Consider the following 15,991-nt stretch of genomic DNA (forward strand, 5'->3'; position numbering starts at 1 on the left):
AAATTTTCTCTAATTCCTGTAATATCCAAGCATAAAAGACATCATTTGAAGATCTCAGTAGTTTCAGAAACAAAGGTACATAGTAGCTTCCTTCCTTCAGAGACATGTGATGGCAAGTATGATTGATCATATTATAGTTCTCTTCATTTTTATCTTTATCTCAAGTGATGCATATCTTGGCATATTACACTATGTCCTGCATCAGCTCCCTGTAGGTGAGATTTACCTCTACTCTGCAATGTCAAGATGGGTCATGTGACTTACTTCAGCTTACAAAAATGAGCAAGAAGGGGTGAAAGACTATTTCTAGGAGAAGAATTCTATCTCATTGTTTGTGTCTAACAGCTGACTTGTTTTCCCTTAGCTATAAAATAGCATGTCTCCAGAGGGAATCTTCTTTCAACTTAAATACTGGAAGAATATAGCATGTGAAATTGAGGCAAAACTCAAATACAGCCACATACATATAACACAGCAAGAACTAAGCTAATATTAGAATATGATATTAAGATATGTGTTTCTTCCCATCCTTGTATACCGATAGTTGAATATAGCAGACCAGAATTTAACAAATATTAAACAAGAACTAAAAAATAGATAACGTTTCCTGTATGAGGCTATTACACTTTTTTATAAATAAGCATTCACCATTTGATCACTTGTGGGATTTTTTTTTTCTACTCTAGAGCACTGTATCTAATATCCCCAATGATTATCCAGACCTTGTGATTGAGATGAGGAAGAATAAAATATCTAGATTTCTCTTTTCCTCTTCTCCTTTTTCTAGTGTGAATTCTCATCTTTCTCCAAATTCTCCAATTAATAAAGGAAGAATGACACATTGCAAATATCAAGCTAAAGTCTTCAAAGCAAGAATTTCATTCTTTCAGAAATAGGTGAAGTAAATCAGATTGTCTCGAGGAAGAATAAAATCATGATTATTTTTCCCTGTCTAGCTTCCATCATAGTGTCTGAACATGACTCTAAATATCTAATAAACCACTTGCCTTGGCTAATTTTTTAAAAAGTTTTTTTAAATAAATAGTAATTTTTTAAAGTTTTTAAAAATAATTTTTAAAGAAATACTAATTTGTTGTGTGCTTATGGCAGGCATGAAATGAGACTGCATTAACATTGCTTGTTGAGAGGGTAAATTTTGTCAGAATCTAAGCATAATTACAAATATATTATTTTAAGATAACTAGTTATAGGTACATTTTTTACATGAAAGGACAATATTTATTTAAACAGAGCTCAATGGGGGACCATGGTATCATCAGAGTGCATCCAGAGGAAAAAGGGAGGAGGGGCCAAATGAGAATCAATGGCACTCCCACACCTTTACTATTTGATCTACACTGCCAGTCACCACATAGAAGGCCATCTTGTGGAAATCCAAGGAGGTAACAGTGTTGATACGCATTGTCTTGTCATCAGCACAACTCAAAATAAATTTCCCCCCAGAATGGAACAGAACTCCACGTATCCAGTTATCATGACCCACAAGAGTCATAAGTCACATGCCAATGCTGACATCCCACATCTTAATAGTTTTGTCTCTGGATCCAGATCCCAAGAATGGCCCGGGATTGCCACTTTTTTTAGTCTCAGATCCTGTTGCTTCAGAGATGGAAGAATATGAACTTTCTGGAGCCCAGGAAATGCATTTCACCACATGCTCATGTTCTCGGAGCTCTGCTTTGCACTCCGTTGTTGCTAAGACCCACACACGACCAGTCTGGTCATTGGAACAGCTGTCTATCAGAGTGCCATGCTGATTTGGCCGTACCATACCTACCCATTCTCTGTGTCCTGTAAATGTCTTCACACAGTAGCCAGTTTGCACTTCCCACATTTTTATAGTTTTATCTAGTTAAGCAGACACTATATGATCTCCATTAGGCATGATGGCTACTGAAGAGACATTGTGGTCACGGCCATGCATGGTTCTGGTGCATTCAAAGCCTTGAAAATCCCATAGTTTAATGGTCATATCTGCAGAACAGGAAGCCAGTAGCTTGCCACTGTGGTCAAAGGAAATATCCTTTAAAGAATCTGTATGTCCCTTAAGAGTTCGTTCAGAATCTTTAGTCTCATAATCCCACACCATAATTGTACCATCCTCTGAAGCAGAGACCATGACACTGAACACAGGATGGAAAATGACTCGAGTGACTGGACTCCGGTGACAACTCAATGTATATTTTTCTGGTGGATGGGGAATCCATTCTTTTGGATCTTGTTTCTGACGTAAATTCGTCTTTTGCTTCATTTAGATTTGATTCTAATTCCATAACCTTCTTTTGTAATATAATAACAGATGTCCATTTTTTTCCAAAAGTCCAACACTTTTTCATCTAATTCTTCATTCATATCTAATTCAGCTTCCTTTTTAAAAACCGAATAAGCTTCTTCATAGCCATTTGAAACAAGATAATCTGCTATAGCTCTATTTAGTTCATCTCATTGTCTCTGGGACAGCAGCATTTAGGCTTTAATGTGAAGCTTATTTGAGATAGTGGGATGTCCCTCCTACAGGAAATCAAGAAGCTTTGTAATCCTTGAATTTATAATTAAATATGCCACTAAGTGGCATCCACACAGAGGAAAGTATTCTTTTTCTTTTTTTGTTTGTAGTAAACTTATATTGAAATAATATTTGTAAATTAAATTTGACAAACTTTAATGTGTATTAATATCAAACCTCATTTCTTTACACATAATTCACATTAAGACATTGAAAATACATTTAGCAAAATTTTTCATTTAAAGTGACTTATCTGTGTCATATTTTTTTTAGTTGTCTGTTTATTTTATTTTTTTAATTTTAATTTTAATTTTTTGTGAAGGGTAAACAAAGGAGGAGGCTGCAATGCTTGATAAGAAATGTACTCATTATCTTGCCCAAGTAATTGTAACACCTCTGTACAGTATGTTCACAAAAAATGAAAGTATTCTTTTTCAAGTGAATCCAGTAATCAGGAAATAGTTAACAAGTAATGTTCATTCCACCTTAGTACTGCTTGACTTCTAGTTCTATAGGTACATTTTTAACATAACATACACACAGAGACATCTTTTTTCTTCTTTTCCGTAGTTCAGGTCATTCAAATAGCTGTGTTTCTTTCAGAAATATATTAGACACAAAAACGTTACAAAAAGAAAACCAGGATTGGGTGGTGCATACTTTAAAAATAGCACTCAAATAAATATTAACCATAATTCCAAAATAATAGCAGCCAAATGCTCTTGAAAAGAGAAGGTTTGAAGCAAAATGTGTAAAAAGTGATAGTGCCAGAAGTGCTTCAGGAGCTGCTCTCTGGGATTTAGGGGTTTTAGTACATAAAAATATTTAAATCAGGATTAATTGCTTTCAGGGACTAATTTTTTTTCTAGTTATATTTCACTGAAGAAATATGTTGTTCAAATTTAATGAAATAATAACAGGTTATAGTAGAAAGATTGCTACAAACTCATTGTTGTAGGCAGCAAAATACCTTCCCAACATATCTATCATCCCCAAATATCTAATCCCTCAAATGTAGATTTGCAGTATATGTGTGTGTGTGTGTGTGTGTGTGTATATATATATATATATATATATATATATATATATATATATACATGTTTGTAAAAAAATGACCTTTTATTACCCAAGGAACACAAATTTGAATAATTATCAGATAGGGAAATATACTCAAATGGGTATTTAACAGTTCCAGCTGTAGTTGGAAAGGGACATGATTAGGTAAGAACAATCAGAAAGATGTAAAAATGCTAAATTAGAAGATAAAGGACAAGACAACATCACAGATTCTGAAGTTTCTTGAAAGCAGAACAGGAAGTAAAAGTCTTTTCCACTAGAATCATCTGAAAATATTTCAGCTCTGTTGGTGGCTCGATTTAAATCTAGTGAGACATCTTTTAGATTTCTGTCCTTGAGAACTGTAAAATGATAAATATGGATTATACAGGCCACGTAACTTGTAGAAATTTGTTACAGCAGATTTTGTATAGTAAACTAAATGAATTACAGACTTTTCCTGATGCAACTACAGGGACACCACATATCATGGTTTCGGAAAATAAGAAAAAGCTGCCACCGGCTTTGTACACATGTATGATGTTCATAAAACAGCACTGCCTATCACTTATCAATTAATTATACTTCTGGCATATAAGCATATAAACATATAAATATGAATTATGTGAGAAATGTGTCATTTACTCAATTGATTTAATGACAACTAAAATGAGAAAACATGCCTCTATATTTATATAAGCTAGTATGTCAGGTAAGGATTTAAAAAATTAGAATATATATTTTAACATTTATGTCAAAATATTTGTTTATTTGTCTGTTTATCTTTAATTTTTATCACTCATGAGGGCTTGAAATCTGGGCCTGGAAGCTCTCCCTCAGCTCTTCAGCTCAAAGCTAGTGCTCTACCACTTGATCCACTGCCAATTTTCTGGTGGCTCATTGGGGAGTCTCACTGACTTTCCTGCCTAGGCTGACTTGAACCATGATTTTCAGCTCTCAGACTCCTTAGTAGCAAGGATTACAAGAAGGAACCACTGGCACTAGCTACATAATTATTTTTTACACATTTATGAAATATTGAGTTGTAATCCCATACATTTATATGTTGTGTAATGATCAAGCTATATCATATCCCTTAGTTTCTGTATGTAACATTTCTTTTTAGTGAGACTACTCAAAACCTTATCTTTTGGCGGTGATGAAATACCTATTCTTAACTATAATCACTTTGCTTCTTGTGCTAGACAATTAATATATTTATTTTATTCATGGAAGTCTGCTAATTAAAATTATATAAAACATGCATTTTAAAGTCGAAGAAATTCATGGTTCCATTACTTGTTTTAGGAAAACAATTGTGCCTTTTGTTTTCAATTATATTTCTTTGGGAATGTGTAATATTCATTAATTTAACAGTTAAAATTTATAACAGTTACTTTATATCAAGTTGATTCAAACGTATTTGAAAAATGCACACATAACCCAAATATACTTCCACTTTCTTCTACCACATAATTAAAATAACAGTAAAGCAAAGCTTGGTGTTAGATGTTCATGTGTAAAGTCCTAGAAACTCAGGACTCTAAGGCCTGAATATTTTGATTCAATGTCAGTTTAAACAGACAAAAATGTGAAAAGTTATCTCCAATTATCCAGCAAGAAGGAGAAGGTGATGTGGCTCAAGGAATAGAATGTCATCAGCCATTAGTAAAAAATTCAAGGGAGACCACTAAACATTGAGTTCAAGCCTTACAAATGGCATATATCCACAACACAACAATAGAAATGTATTATGTACATCAATAATGAGGACAAAATAGTAGAAAAAATCATGAGAAATTTTGTATAAGCATCTGGAAGACAGAAATCATTAGACAGAACTTTGATTTAGGAGAGGGAAAATCATAGTCTCATTTGTAATCTCATTGTAGTCATTGTGTTGAAACCTGGCTACTGGGTAACTCGTGAAAGAGTAGATTAGATTACCTGTCCTAGCAGACATTGCCTGTGACTATGCACCATCCCACTCGGCAAAAATCTAAAATCGTGCTTGTTAACTTAAAAAGAACCTCATGTTAGAGGTTCTTTGGTTCACATAGACAAGGATCCTAATTTTGAAGCTTCAGACAAGAGCTTTTGTTAATAATCCCTCCTGCTTTAACCCCCCGACCTTCCCTTGTGCAGGTATACCTTATTTAGCTGGTACCAAGCCAAAGCATTGAACTAGACCCCCCCCCCCCCCCGCCTTAATCCCTACTTTCCTCCAGGTGTAACTCATTTCACATTCTATCTATGTCTTAGCTTTAGCTGTTTACTTTCTAATCCCCACCAGAAAACACTTATATTCATGTCACGCCACTATAAATGACCTAGTTAGAAAAGGGAGTAAGGATTTACCATTGGCTGAGGCTCTCATCTGTAGTTTTTCTCCCTAATAAATCTGTGCTATATTATCTCTTTATTCTCCATGGCTTTTGAGTCTGATAAATGATTGATTTGGTTTGACCTAATCTCATTTACCCAGACTTATATTGATTCGTTTTGGTTTGTGATTTTTGGAAGTTTGACCTGTGCCAAGGAGCCCTCATCTTTCTCCTAGCCCTTCCTGTAACATTCTCAAGGTATTTGGTCTTACATTAAGGTCTTCCATCCATTTGGAATCGATTCTAATGTAGGGAGATATATAAAGATCTAACTTCCGTTTTCTGTGTACAGCCAATTCTACCAGCACAAATTTTGAAGAGGCTGTCTTTCTTCCATCCTGTGTTTCTGGGTCCCTTATCAAAGATTTTGTGCCTATAGGAGTGGCTTCATTTCCGGATCCTCAATTCTGTTGTATTGATGGAATTCTGTGCTTCCATTGGAAAGAATGGCTTTTCCCCATTCCTGCGGAAATAGAAAGAGTGGGAAAAATGATATTAAGTGAAATAAGCCACATACAATTAAATATATGTTGCATGGGTTTCCTCATTTCTAATAACTAGAATATGTCCATAAATGTACAATTTAATCCAATAATTGTAAAAGACAACTAATTACATTTGGACATGATTAACTAACAGTACTCTAAGCATTCACATGGCAAGACCAAGGGAAGCTATTCTTTGGAGAAGATCATGGCTCAATATTTATGTGCATATGACCATATAAAATATTGCTTATTGCCATGAACTCTAAGAATCAATCATACATGAGAAATACATATCTCTGTATATAATTTTAATAGATGTCATGAAAATAATGCACTTCCCTGTAATCTCAAAAGCAAAATTCTATGTTTAGAAGATAATATTGGGGAAAGTTTTCACCTCATAAACTAAAATATGTAGTGGGAATAGTGGGAGAGAAAAGATGAAAATTATAGTAGCTATATATTGAAGAATTCATCAACAATTTTCAAAACTATACAAGAAAGCTGGGGGTGCAGCTCAGTTGTAGGAATAGACATATATATAAAGACATATATATAAAATGGGTTGAATCTCCCAGAAGGCCTTATAATAAGTTAATAAATAGTAATAATAAAATAATTACTTGAAATAAATGCTTTCATATCGGAGAGGACTGAATTCTTAAAAAAAAATATATATATACCCTCAATCCTCGTATCCAAAGACATAAAACTACAAGAATGAAGAAGAAACAGATTTCTTTTTCTATTCTTTCGGTACATTTTCTGTTTTCTTCTTTTTTTTCCTTTGGCACTATTCATGCTTGAAGTTGCTAAGGTTCTGACCACTTAAATTATTTTTCAGATGAGGTCTTAGTTTTTGACCAAGCATCCTTTGAGAAATAATCTCTTACCTATGGCTTCCACAAATGTGAGATAACAGGGAAATTACACTATATCTAGCTTTCTTTGTTTTTGTAGTTTCTCACATTTTTTTTCAGAACTGGCTCTGATATCAGTCTTCTAAATATCTGCCTTCTAATTAGCAAGGTATTTTTCATCTCAAGCTTGGACCCACACTATTTTTCAATGTAAACATTCAATATTGGCTTTTAGATATCATTAAATATTATTGGGGTTATGATAGCCATTTATGTTGTTATAGAAAAACACAGAGAAATCCCTTGAATACTTTTTTCCAGATTATTAAATATTTATAGTATGACAGACAAGTAGGACATTAATATTTCACAGGTACCATATGCAGACTTCAGTTGTTTTAATTATTTTGTGCACATTAAATCCAATATAATTTTATAAAATGTGGCATATAAAACAAAAAGAGTGATGTAAATGTAAAGCAAAGGAAGATGTCTTGACAATTTTGGACATGAAGCATTCTTAAATTTGGCATTAAAATAATAGGCAAGGAAAATGATATATTAGAACTCAATAAAAGTGTAAAAAAATTGGTCGGTGAAAGCTCAAATACAAGTAGGGAATAGAAGTTGGGAGCAGGTGGCTCATCTATCTCATCCTAGCTACTTGGGAGGCTGTGATTTGAGTATTCCTGTTTGAAGCCAGCACCCACAATATAAAGTCCCTGAGATTCTTATCTCTGATTAATCAGCAAAAAGCCAGAAGTGAGGCATGACTGAAATGGTAAATTGTTAACAAATTACAACAAATCTCAGGGAACCTTAGTTCAAGCCCCAAGACTATGCATGCATGTTAAAAATTAATAGTAGTAATCCTAATAGTGATAATGATGATGATGATGATAATAATGATGATGAAGTGTACCCATAGTCAAGGATATAATATTTACAAATCCTATACCTGAAGAATGCCTCAAATCTAGATTCTACATAAAATTCTCAAAACCTAATATTTAAAAGAACATCAATTAGAAACCTGCAAAATACATCTTGTGAAAAATAAGCACAAGAAAAACATCATCAGTCATCAAATAAATACATATTAAATCTTAAATGACATCATAAAACATGTATGAGAATTACTTCACATAATACAATAATGACCATACTAAATGCTATCAGGAAACAGAGAAAATGGATGCTGGCAGAAATGTCAAATCGGAAAGCCACTTCTGAAAACATTTTTACAGTTTCTTAGAATATGAAATAAGCAAATGCCCACTGTATAGCACAGTAATTGAGCTCTTCAGGCTTTGTCTCATAGAAATAAAATGTAACATTCACTCAAAGGCCAAAACACAGAGGATTATAGTAGCATTATTTCCTCTAGTCAAAGAAATGGACATCAATTCAAGCTTTCTTTTGGTGAATGGGAAACGAATTGTGCTACATTCTCTAATAACAGAACCAAAAGGCAACTCGAGTGAATACAATACAATATTAAGGCATACAATAACTGGGAATAATTTACCATAGATTTGAAGGCAATCCTAAAAGTTTATTTATTGCATGATCTAGAAGTCAGAGAAAACATATTGGTTGCCAGGATGAAACAAGTTTGGGATGGGAGAAAGAGAAGTAGTAGGTTTAATTATAAAAGGGAAATATGGGTCAGAATTATTTTTGGTAAATAAACGTATCTGTAAATATTGTACATTCATATAGATTTGATAAAATTATATTGGACTTATGTGCACAAAACAATTAAAATAACTGGTCTGCATAAGGTACTTGTGACATATTAATGTCCTACTTGTGATGTCATACTAGAAATACTTTAATAAATTGGAAAAAGTATTCAAGGGATTTATCTGTGTTTTTATTACAGCATAAAGATCCATACTAATCTCATATCTAGAAAACAGAAGTCAATACTGAATGTTTACATTGACAAATATTGTGGGTCCAAGCTTGAGATGAAATATATCTTGTTAATTAGAAGGCAGCGATTTAGAAGACTGATATCAGGGCCAGTTCTGAAAAATAAAAATTCATGAGAAACTACAAAAACAAAGAAAGCTAGATAGAGTGTAATTTCCCTGTTTTCTCACATTTATGGAAGCCATAGGTAAGCGATCATTGCTCAAAGGTGGCTTGGCCTGAAAAATAAGCTGAAGTGGTTAGAGCCTTAGCAACAAAAATAATTCTGTCTCGTGCTTCACTTTTATAATTAAACCCACTACTTCTCTTTGTCCGAACCTGTTAAAACAGGAGTGATTGTAAACAAAAGCTCTGGTCTGAAGCCTCAATATAAGGACCCAGTCTGTGTGGACCAAACAGTCTCTAACATGAGGTTTTATTTAAATTAACAAGCATGATTTTAGATTTTGCAGAGTGGGATGATGCATAGTCACAGGCAATATCTGATTTGTCAGATAATCCAATCTACTCTTTCACAAATTACCCAATAGCCAGGTTTCAACACAAATGACTACAATGAGATTGTACAAATAAGACTGAGACTTTTCCCTCTCATGAATCAAAATTCTGTCAAATGATTTCTGTATTCCACCTGTTTACATATTTCTCACGATCTTTTCTATTACTTTGTCTTCATTATTGATGTCCATATTACCTTTTGTTGTTGTCTTATGTGTATATGACATTTTTAGGGATGGAACTCAATGTTTAATGGTCTTCCTTGAAGTTTTTGCTCATGGCTGATGACATTCTATTCATGAGCAACATTCTCACCTTCTGGTTCTGGCTGGATAATTGGAGATAAGTTTTCACATTTTTGTCTGTTTGGGTTGACATTGAACTGAAGTATTCAGGTCTTAGCCTCCTGAGTTTCTAGGATTCAACACATGAGTGGCTAACACCAATCTTTGCTTTACTGTTATTTTAATTATGTGATAGAGGAAAGTGGAAGTATATTTGTGTTACGTGTGCAATTTTCAAATGCAAGTTTGAATCAACTTGATTATAATGCAATTATTATTCAATTTTAACAGTTAAATCAATAACTATTACACATTCCCACAGAAATATAATTGAAAATAAAAGGCATAATTTTTTTCTTTTTGCATTTTTTTTATAGGACCAGTCATGGGGCCTGAACTCTGGGCTTGGGCACTGTCCCTCAGCTCTTCAACTCAAGGCTAGCGATCTACAATTGAGCTACAGTGCCACTTCCAGCTTTTTTCTTTTTGCTTATGTGGTGCTGAGGAATCGAACCCATGCTCTTAGGCATGCAAGGCAAGCGCTCTACCACTGAGCCACCTTCCCAGCAATCATAATTGTTTTCTTAAAACAAGTAATAGAACCATGAATTTCTTTCACTTTACAAATCATGTTTTATAAAACTTTAATTAGCAGACTTCTATGACTAAAAATAAATCTATTAATTGTATACCACAAGAAGCAAGGCGATTATAGTTAAGAATAGATATTTCATCACAGCCAGAAGATATGTTTTTGAGCATTCTCACTAAAAAGAAATGTTACATGCAGAAATTAATAGATATGTTGTAGCTTGATCATTACACAACATATAAATTAAGGGGATTACCACTTAATACTTCATGAATATGTAAAAAATAATTATGTAGGTAGGCGCCAGTGGCTCATGCTTTTAACCCTAGCTACTAAGGAGTCTGAGAGCTGAGAATCATGGTTCAAAGTCAGCCTAAGCAGGAAAGTCTCTGATAACCTTATCTCCAATGAGCCAAAAGAAAACTGGCAGTGGCTCAAGTGGTAGAACACTAATCTTGAGCTGAAGAGCTGAGGGACAGTTCCAGGTCCAGATTTCAAGCCCCACAACTAACAATAATTAAAAATAAACAGTTACAGATAAACAATATTTTGACATAAATGTTAAAATACATATTCTAAAATTTTTCAAATCCTCACTAGATATACTAGTTTATATAAATTCATAGAAGTGTTTTCCGGTTTTAGTTGTTATTGAATCAATTGTGTGAATCACACATTTCTCATTCAATTCATATTTGTAGGTTTATATACATATATGACACAAATGTAGTAAGTGATACGTGATAGGCAGTGCTGTTTTAGGAATCCCCCTTGGCATTCTAACATTAACACTTCTCCCCAAAAATCGATATGCCCTCCAGCCTTATAAGAGGTTTCATCACATTGGAGCAGAAAAGTATAAGCCATAATCATCGTTTGGAACAACGGTAACATTTTGCATGTATTACACTTAGTTTAACAACCGAAACATTCAAGGCATCTTAACCATGTCAATAATAGCAAAATGTTTTCTGAGCTTTTCAGTCTCTTAAAAGATGAAAATCTTTAATTATACACCTTTTTTTTTTCTACCTAACATCCTATATCTTGGGAAGATTTTTTTGTGTAACCGTGTGTTCCTGATTAGAAAACCAGAACAGAGGAAATACTGAAAATAGTGAAGGAAAATACTTGAAAACAATTTAAAAAGCAATCACAGACATTCTTTTTTTCACCAGTTTCAATGAAAATATACGTTAAAATATGACATTTTTGTTATCATTTAAAGAACAATAATTAAACTTTAATTAGCAGTGAAGAAGGGAACAGAGTAACCTCCATACTGATTTCCAAAGTGGTTGAACAAGTTTACACTCCCACCATCAATGAAGTAAGGTTCCCTTCTGTCCACATCCCCTACAGCATCTTTTGTTGTGAGAGTACTTGATTTTTGCCATTCTAAATGGAGTGAGGTGGTATCTCAATGTTGTTTTGATTTGCATTTCCTTTATGGCTAGGGATGTTGAGCATTTCTTCATGTGTCTATTGGCCATACTTCTTTCTTCTTCAGAGAAGTTTCTCTTCAAGTCTTTAGCCCACTTATTTATTGGGCAGTTGTTTCTTTAAGAATTTGTTGTTGAGGGATTTAATTTTTTGAGTTCCAAGAATATTTTAGATATGAGATCCTTGTCCATTGTATGGCTAGTGAAGATCTTCTCCCAGTCCGTTGGCTTTCTATTGATCTTTCTAGCTATGTCCATTGCCATGCAGAAGCTCTACAATTTCATGCAATCCCATTTGTCCAACCTTTCTTTGATTTGTTGTGTTTCTGGGTCTCTATTCAGAAAATTTCGGCCTGAGCCAAGGAGACCTAGGGTTTCTCCTATTCCATCCTGTAATGTTTTCAGAGTGTCTGCTTTGACTTCGAGGTCTTTGATTCATTTGGAGTTGATTCTGGTGCAGGGTGATATATAAGGATCTAGCTTTAGTTTTCTACAAGTAGTTAACCAATTTTGCCAGCACCATTTACTGAAGAGGCTGTCTTTCTTCCATTCTATTTTGTTAGGTCCCTTATCAAAGATTAGATGGCTATAGGTCTGTAGGTTCATTTCTGGATTTTCAATTCTATTCCATTGGTCCTGAGGTCTGTTCTTATGCCAATACCAAGCTGTATTGATTACTATAGCTTTATAGTAGAGTTTGAAATTTGGTATTGATATTCCTCCAGCAGTGTTCTTTCCATTGAGGAGCGTTTTTGCTGTTCGGTGTCTTTTATTGTTTCATATGAATTTTTGGATTGCCTCTTCTATTTCCTTGATGAATGAGGTTGGAATTTTGATAGGTTTTGCGTTGAATTTTTAGATAGTCTTGGGAAGTATTGCCATTTTCATGATGTTAATCTTTCCAATCGAGGAGCAGGGAGACTTTGCCATTTTTTTAGTTCTGTGTTGATTTCCTTTTTCAAGATTTTAAAGTTTTCATCATAGAGGTCCTTCACATCTTTGGTTAAGTTAATTCCTAGGTATTTCATTTTTTGTGGGGCTATTACAAATCGAATTGCTTTCCTAATTTCAGCCACACTATTCTCATTGTTGGCATAGAGAAAAGCCATTGATTTTGGGGGGTTAATTTTATACCCTGCTATTTTGTTAAAGTTTTTAATCAGCTTGGGTAATTTGGGAGTGGAGTCTATAGGATTCTTTAAATACAAGATCATGTCGTCTGCAAAGAGCGCGAGTTTTATTTCTTCTTTCCCTATTTGGATCCCCTTTATGTCTGCATCTTGTCTTATTGCTGTAGCTAGGCATTCTAATACGAGATTGAAGAGAAGTGGAGACAGTGGAAATCCTTGCCTGGTTCCTGAGTTAAGAGGAAATGGCTTTAGTTTTTCACCATTAAGTATAATGCTGGCTATATGTTTGTCATATACAGCCTTTATTGTATTGATGAATGTTCCATGGATTCCTTAATTTTCCAAAACTTTCATCATAAAGGGGTGTTGGATCTTGTCGAATGCTTTTTCTGCATCTATTGAGATAACCATGTGGTTCTTATTCTTGCTCCTGTTGATGTGATGAATAATATTAATTGATTTGCGTATAATGAACCAGCTTTGCATCCTTGAAATAAATTCTGTTTGATCGTGTTGTATGATTTTTTGGATGAATTGTTGAAGTCGATTGGCCAAAATTTTTTTGAGAAGTTTTGCATCAATTTTCATCAAAGAAATGGGTCTATAGTTCTCTTTCTTTTATGAGTCCCTGCCTGGTTTTGGGATGAGGGTTATGCTGGCTTCATAGAATGTTTTCGGTAGTGAACTTTCTCTTTCAATTTCATTGAAGAATTGGAGGAGTATTGGTGTGAGCTCTGCTTTGAAGGCCTTGTAAAATTCTGCTGTAAAGCCATCTGTTCCTGGACTTTTCTTAGCTGGGAGGTCTCTTATTGCTGTTGCTATTTCAGTGCTTGATATGAGCCTGTTAAGATGGTTTAACTCATCTTGGTTTAGTTTTGTCATGTCACTATTTGCTAGGAAAGGGTCCATTTCTGTCAAGTTCTCAAACTTATTAGAATAAAGTTTTGAGAAGTATTCCCTTATAATGTTCTGAATCTTGGTTGTTTCCGTGGTGATGTTTCCATTCTCAACTCTGAGTTTATTTATTTAGGTGTGTGCTCTTCTTTTTCTGATAAGATTTGCTAAGGGTCTGTCAATTTTGTTAATTTTTTCGAAGAACCAACTCTTTGTTTTGTTGATTCTTTCTATAGTTTTTTTGGATTCTAATTCATTTAATTCTGATATAATTTTAATTATTTCTTTCCATCTACTGGATTGGGGTTTATCTTGCTGCTCTTTTAAAAGGAGGCTTAGATGTGTCATTAAATTGTTGGTTTCAGATCTCTCCAATTTGTTGATGTAGGAGCTCAGAGCTATAAATTGCCTCTGAGTACTGCCTTTGCTGTGTCCCAGAGGAGCTGGTAATTTGTGTGTTCATTTTTGTTGAATAGCATGAACATTTGAATTTCCTTTCTAATCTCTTCCATGACCCTCTCATGATTCAGCAGTGTGTTATTCAGCCTCCATGTGATACTGGACATTCTTTGGTTGCTTTTGATATTGAGTTCTAATTTTATTCCCTTGTGGTCAGAGAGAATGCAAGGTATAACTTCAATGTTTCTGAATTTAGAAAAGTTTGTTTTGTGGCCTAAAATGTGGTCTATTTTAGAAAATGTTCCATGTGCTGCTGAGAAAATCGTGTATTCTTATGCTGCTGGGTGAAATGTTCGGTAGATATCTGTTAAATCTTGTTGTTCTATGCAGCTGTTTAGATCTGCGGTTTCTCTGTTGAGTTTTTGCCGAGTTGATCTATCTAGTTGGGAGAGTGGTGTGTTAAAATCCCCAACAATTAATGTCTTTGGATCTATATGGGATTTGAGGGAAAGTTGTGTTTCTTGGATAAATTTGGGTCCTCCGTTTTTTGGCGAATAGATATTTAGAATTGGAATGTCCTCCCGAAGGAGAGATCCCTTAATTAGTGTGTAGTGACCTTCTTTATCTCTTCTCATGAATTTTAATTTGAAGTCTGTTTTATCTGATATTAGGATTGCAACTCCCGCCTCTTTATGGGGACCATTTGCTTGGTAGATATTGTTCCAGCCTTTAACATTGAAAATGTGTTTGTTTTTACAAGCAACATGGGACTCCTGAACGCAGCAGATAGAAGGGTCTAGGCATACAGTCTAGACAGTCTATGTTGTTTAATTGGAGCGTTAAGTCCATTAATGTTAAGAGATAGGACTGAGTGGTATTTGGGAGTTCCTGCCATATTATCCACCTTCTTGGGGGCTGGGAAAACTGGCTTCTTCCTATGGTTCTTGGATTCTCAGTTCGGGTGCAGTTTCTTGGCCTTATTGTGGTCTTGTTGGTTTTCTATGTGTAAGACATCTTTAAGAATCTTTTGTAGGACTGGTTTGGTGGAGATGTATTGTTTCATTTTTTCTTTGCTATGGAAGGTTTTTATTTGGCCTTCAGTTATGAAGGAGAGTTTAGCTGGGTGCAGTATTCTTGGTTGATAGTTGTTTGTTTTTAGGTCATGGCATACATCATTCCAGGCTCTTCTTCCTTTGATTTTTTCTGCTGAGAAATCTGAAGTGATTCTAATTTCTTTCCCTTTATAGGTCATTAATTTTTTCTCCTTGACAGCTTTAAGGATCTTTACCTTGGTCTGAGTTGATCCTGTGTGGATTATAATGTGACTGTGGGATGTCCTATTCTGGTCTGGTCTATTTGGGGTTCTAAAACCTTCTTGTATCTGAATAGGCCTATCTTTTTGTATGTTTGGGAAATTCTCTGCTAGGATCCTGTTAAACAAATTTCCTAGACCATTAACTTCTGATTCTAGGTGCTCCTCTACACCCATTACCCTTAGA

General features: G+C 34.4%; 1 pseudogene; it reads right to left on the minus strand.

The window, feature by feature from the left end:
- Window positions 1-1,321: 1,321 nt before the first annotated feature.
- Window positions 1,322-2,487, minus strand: LOC122126360 (annotated as a pseudogene).
- Between the last annotated feature and the right edge of the window lie 13,504 nt (window positions 2,488-15,991).

This window comes from Dipodomys spectabilis, unplaced genomic scaffold (genome assembly GCF_019054845.1).
Source record: "Dipodomys spectabilis isolate Male_0828 unplaced genomic scaffold, ASM1905484v1 ptg000276l, whole genome shotgun sequence".
Lineage (NCBI taxonomy): Eukaryota > Metazoa > Chordata > Mammalia > Rodentia > Heteromyidae > Dipodomys > Dipodomys spectabilis.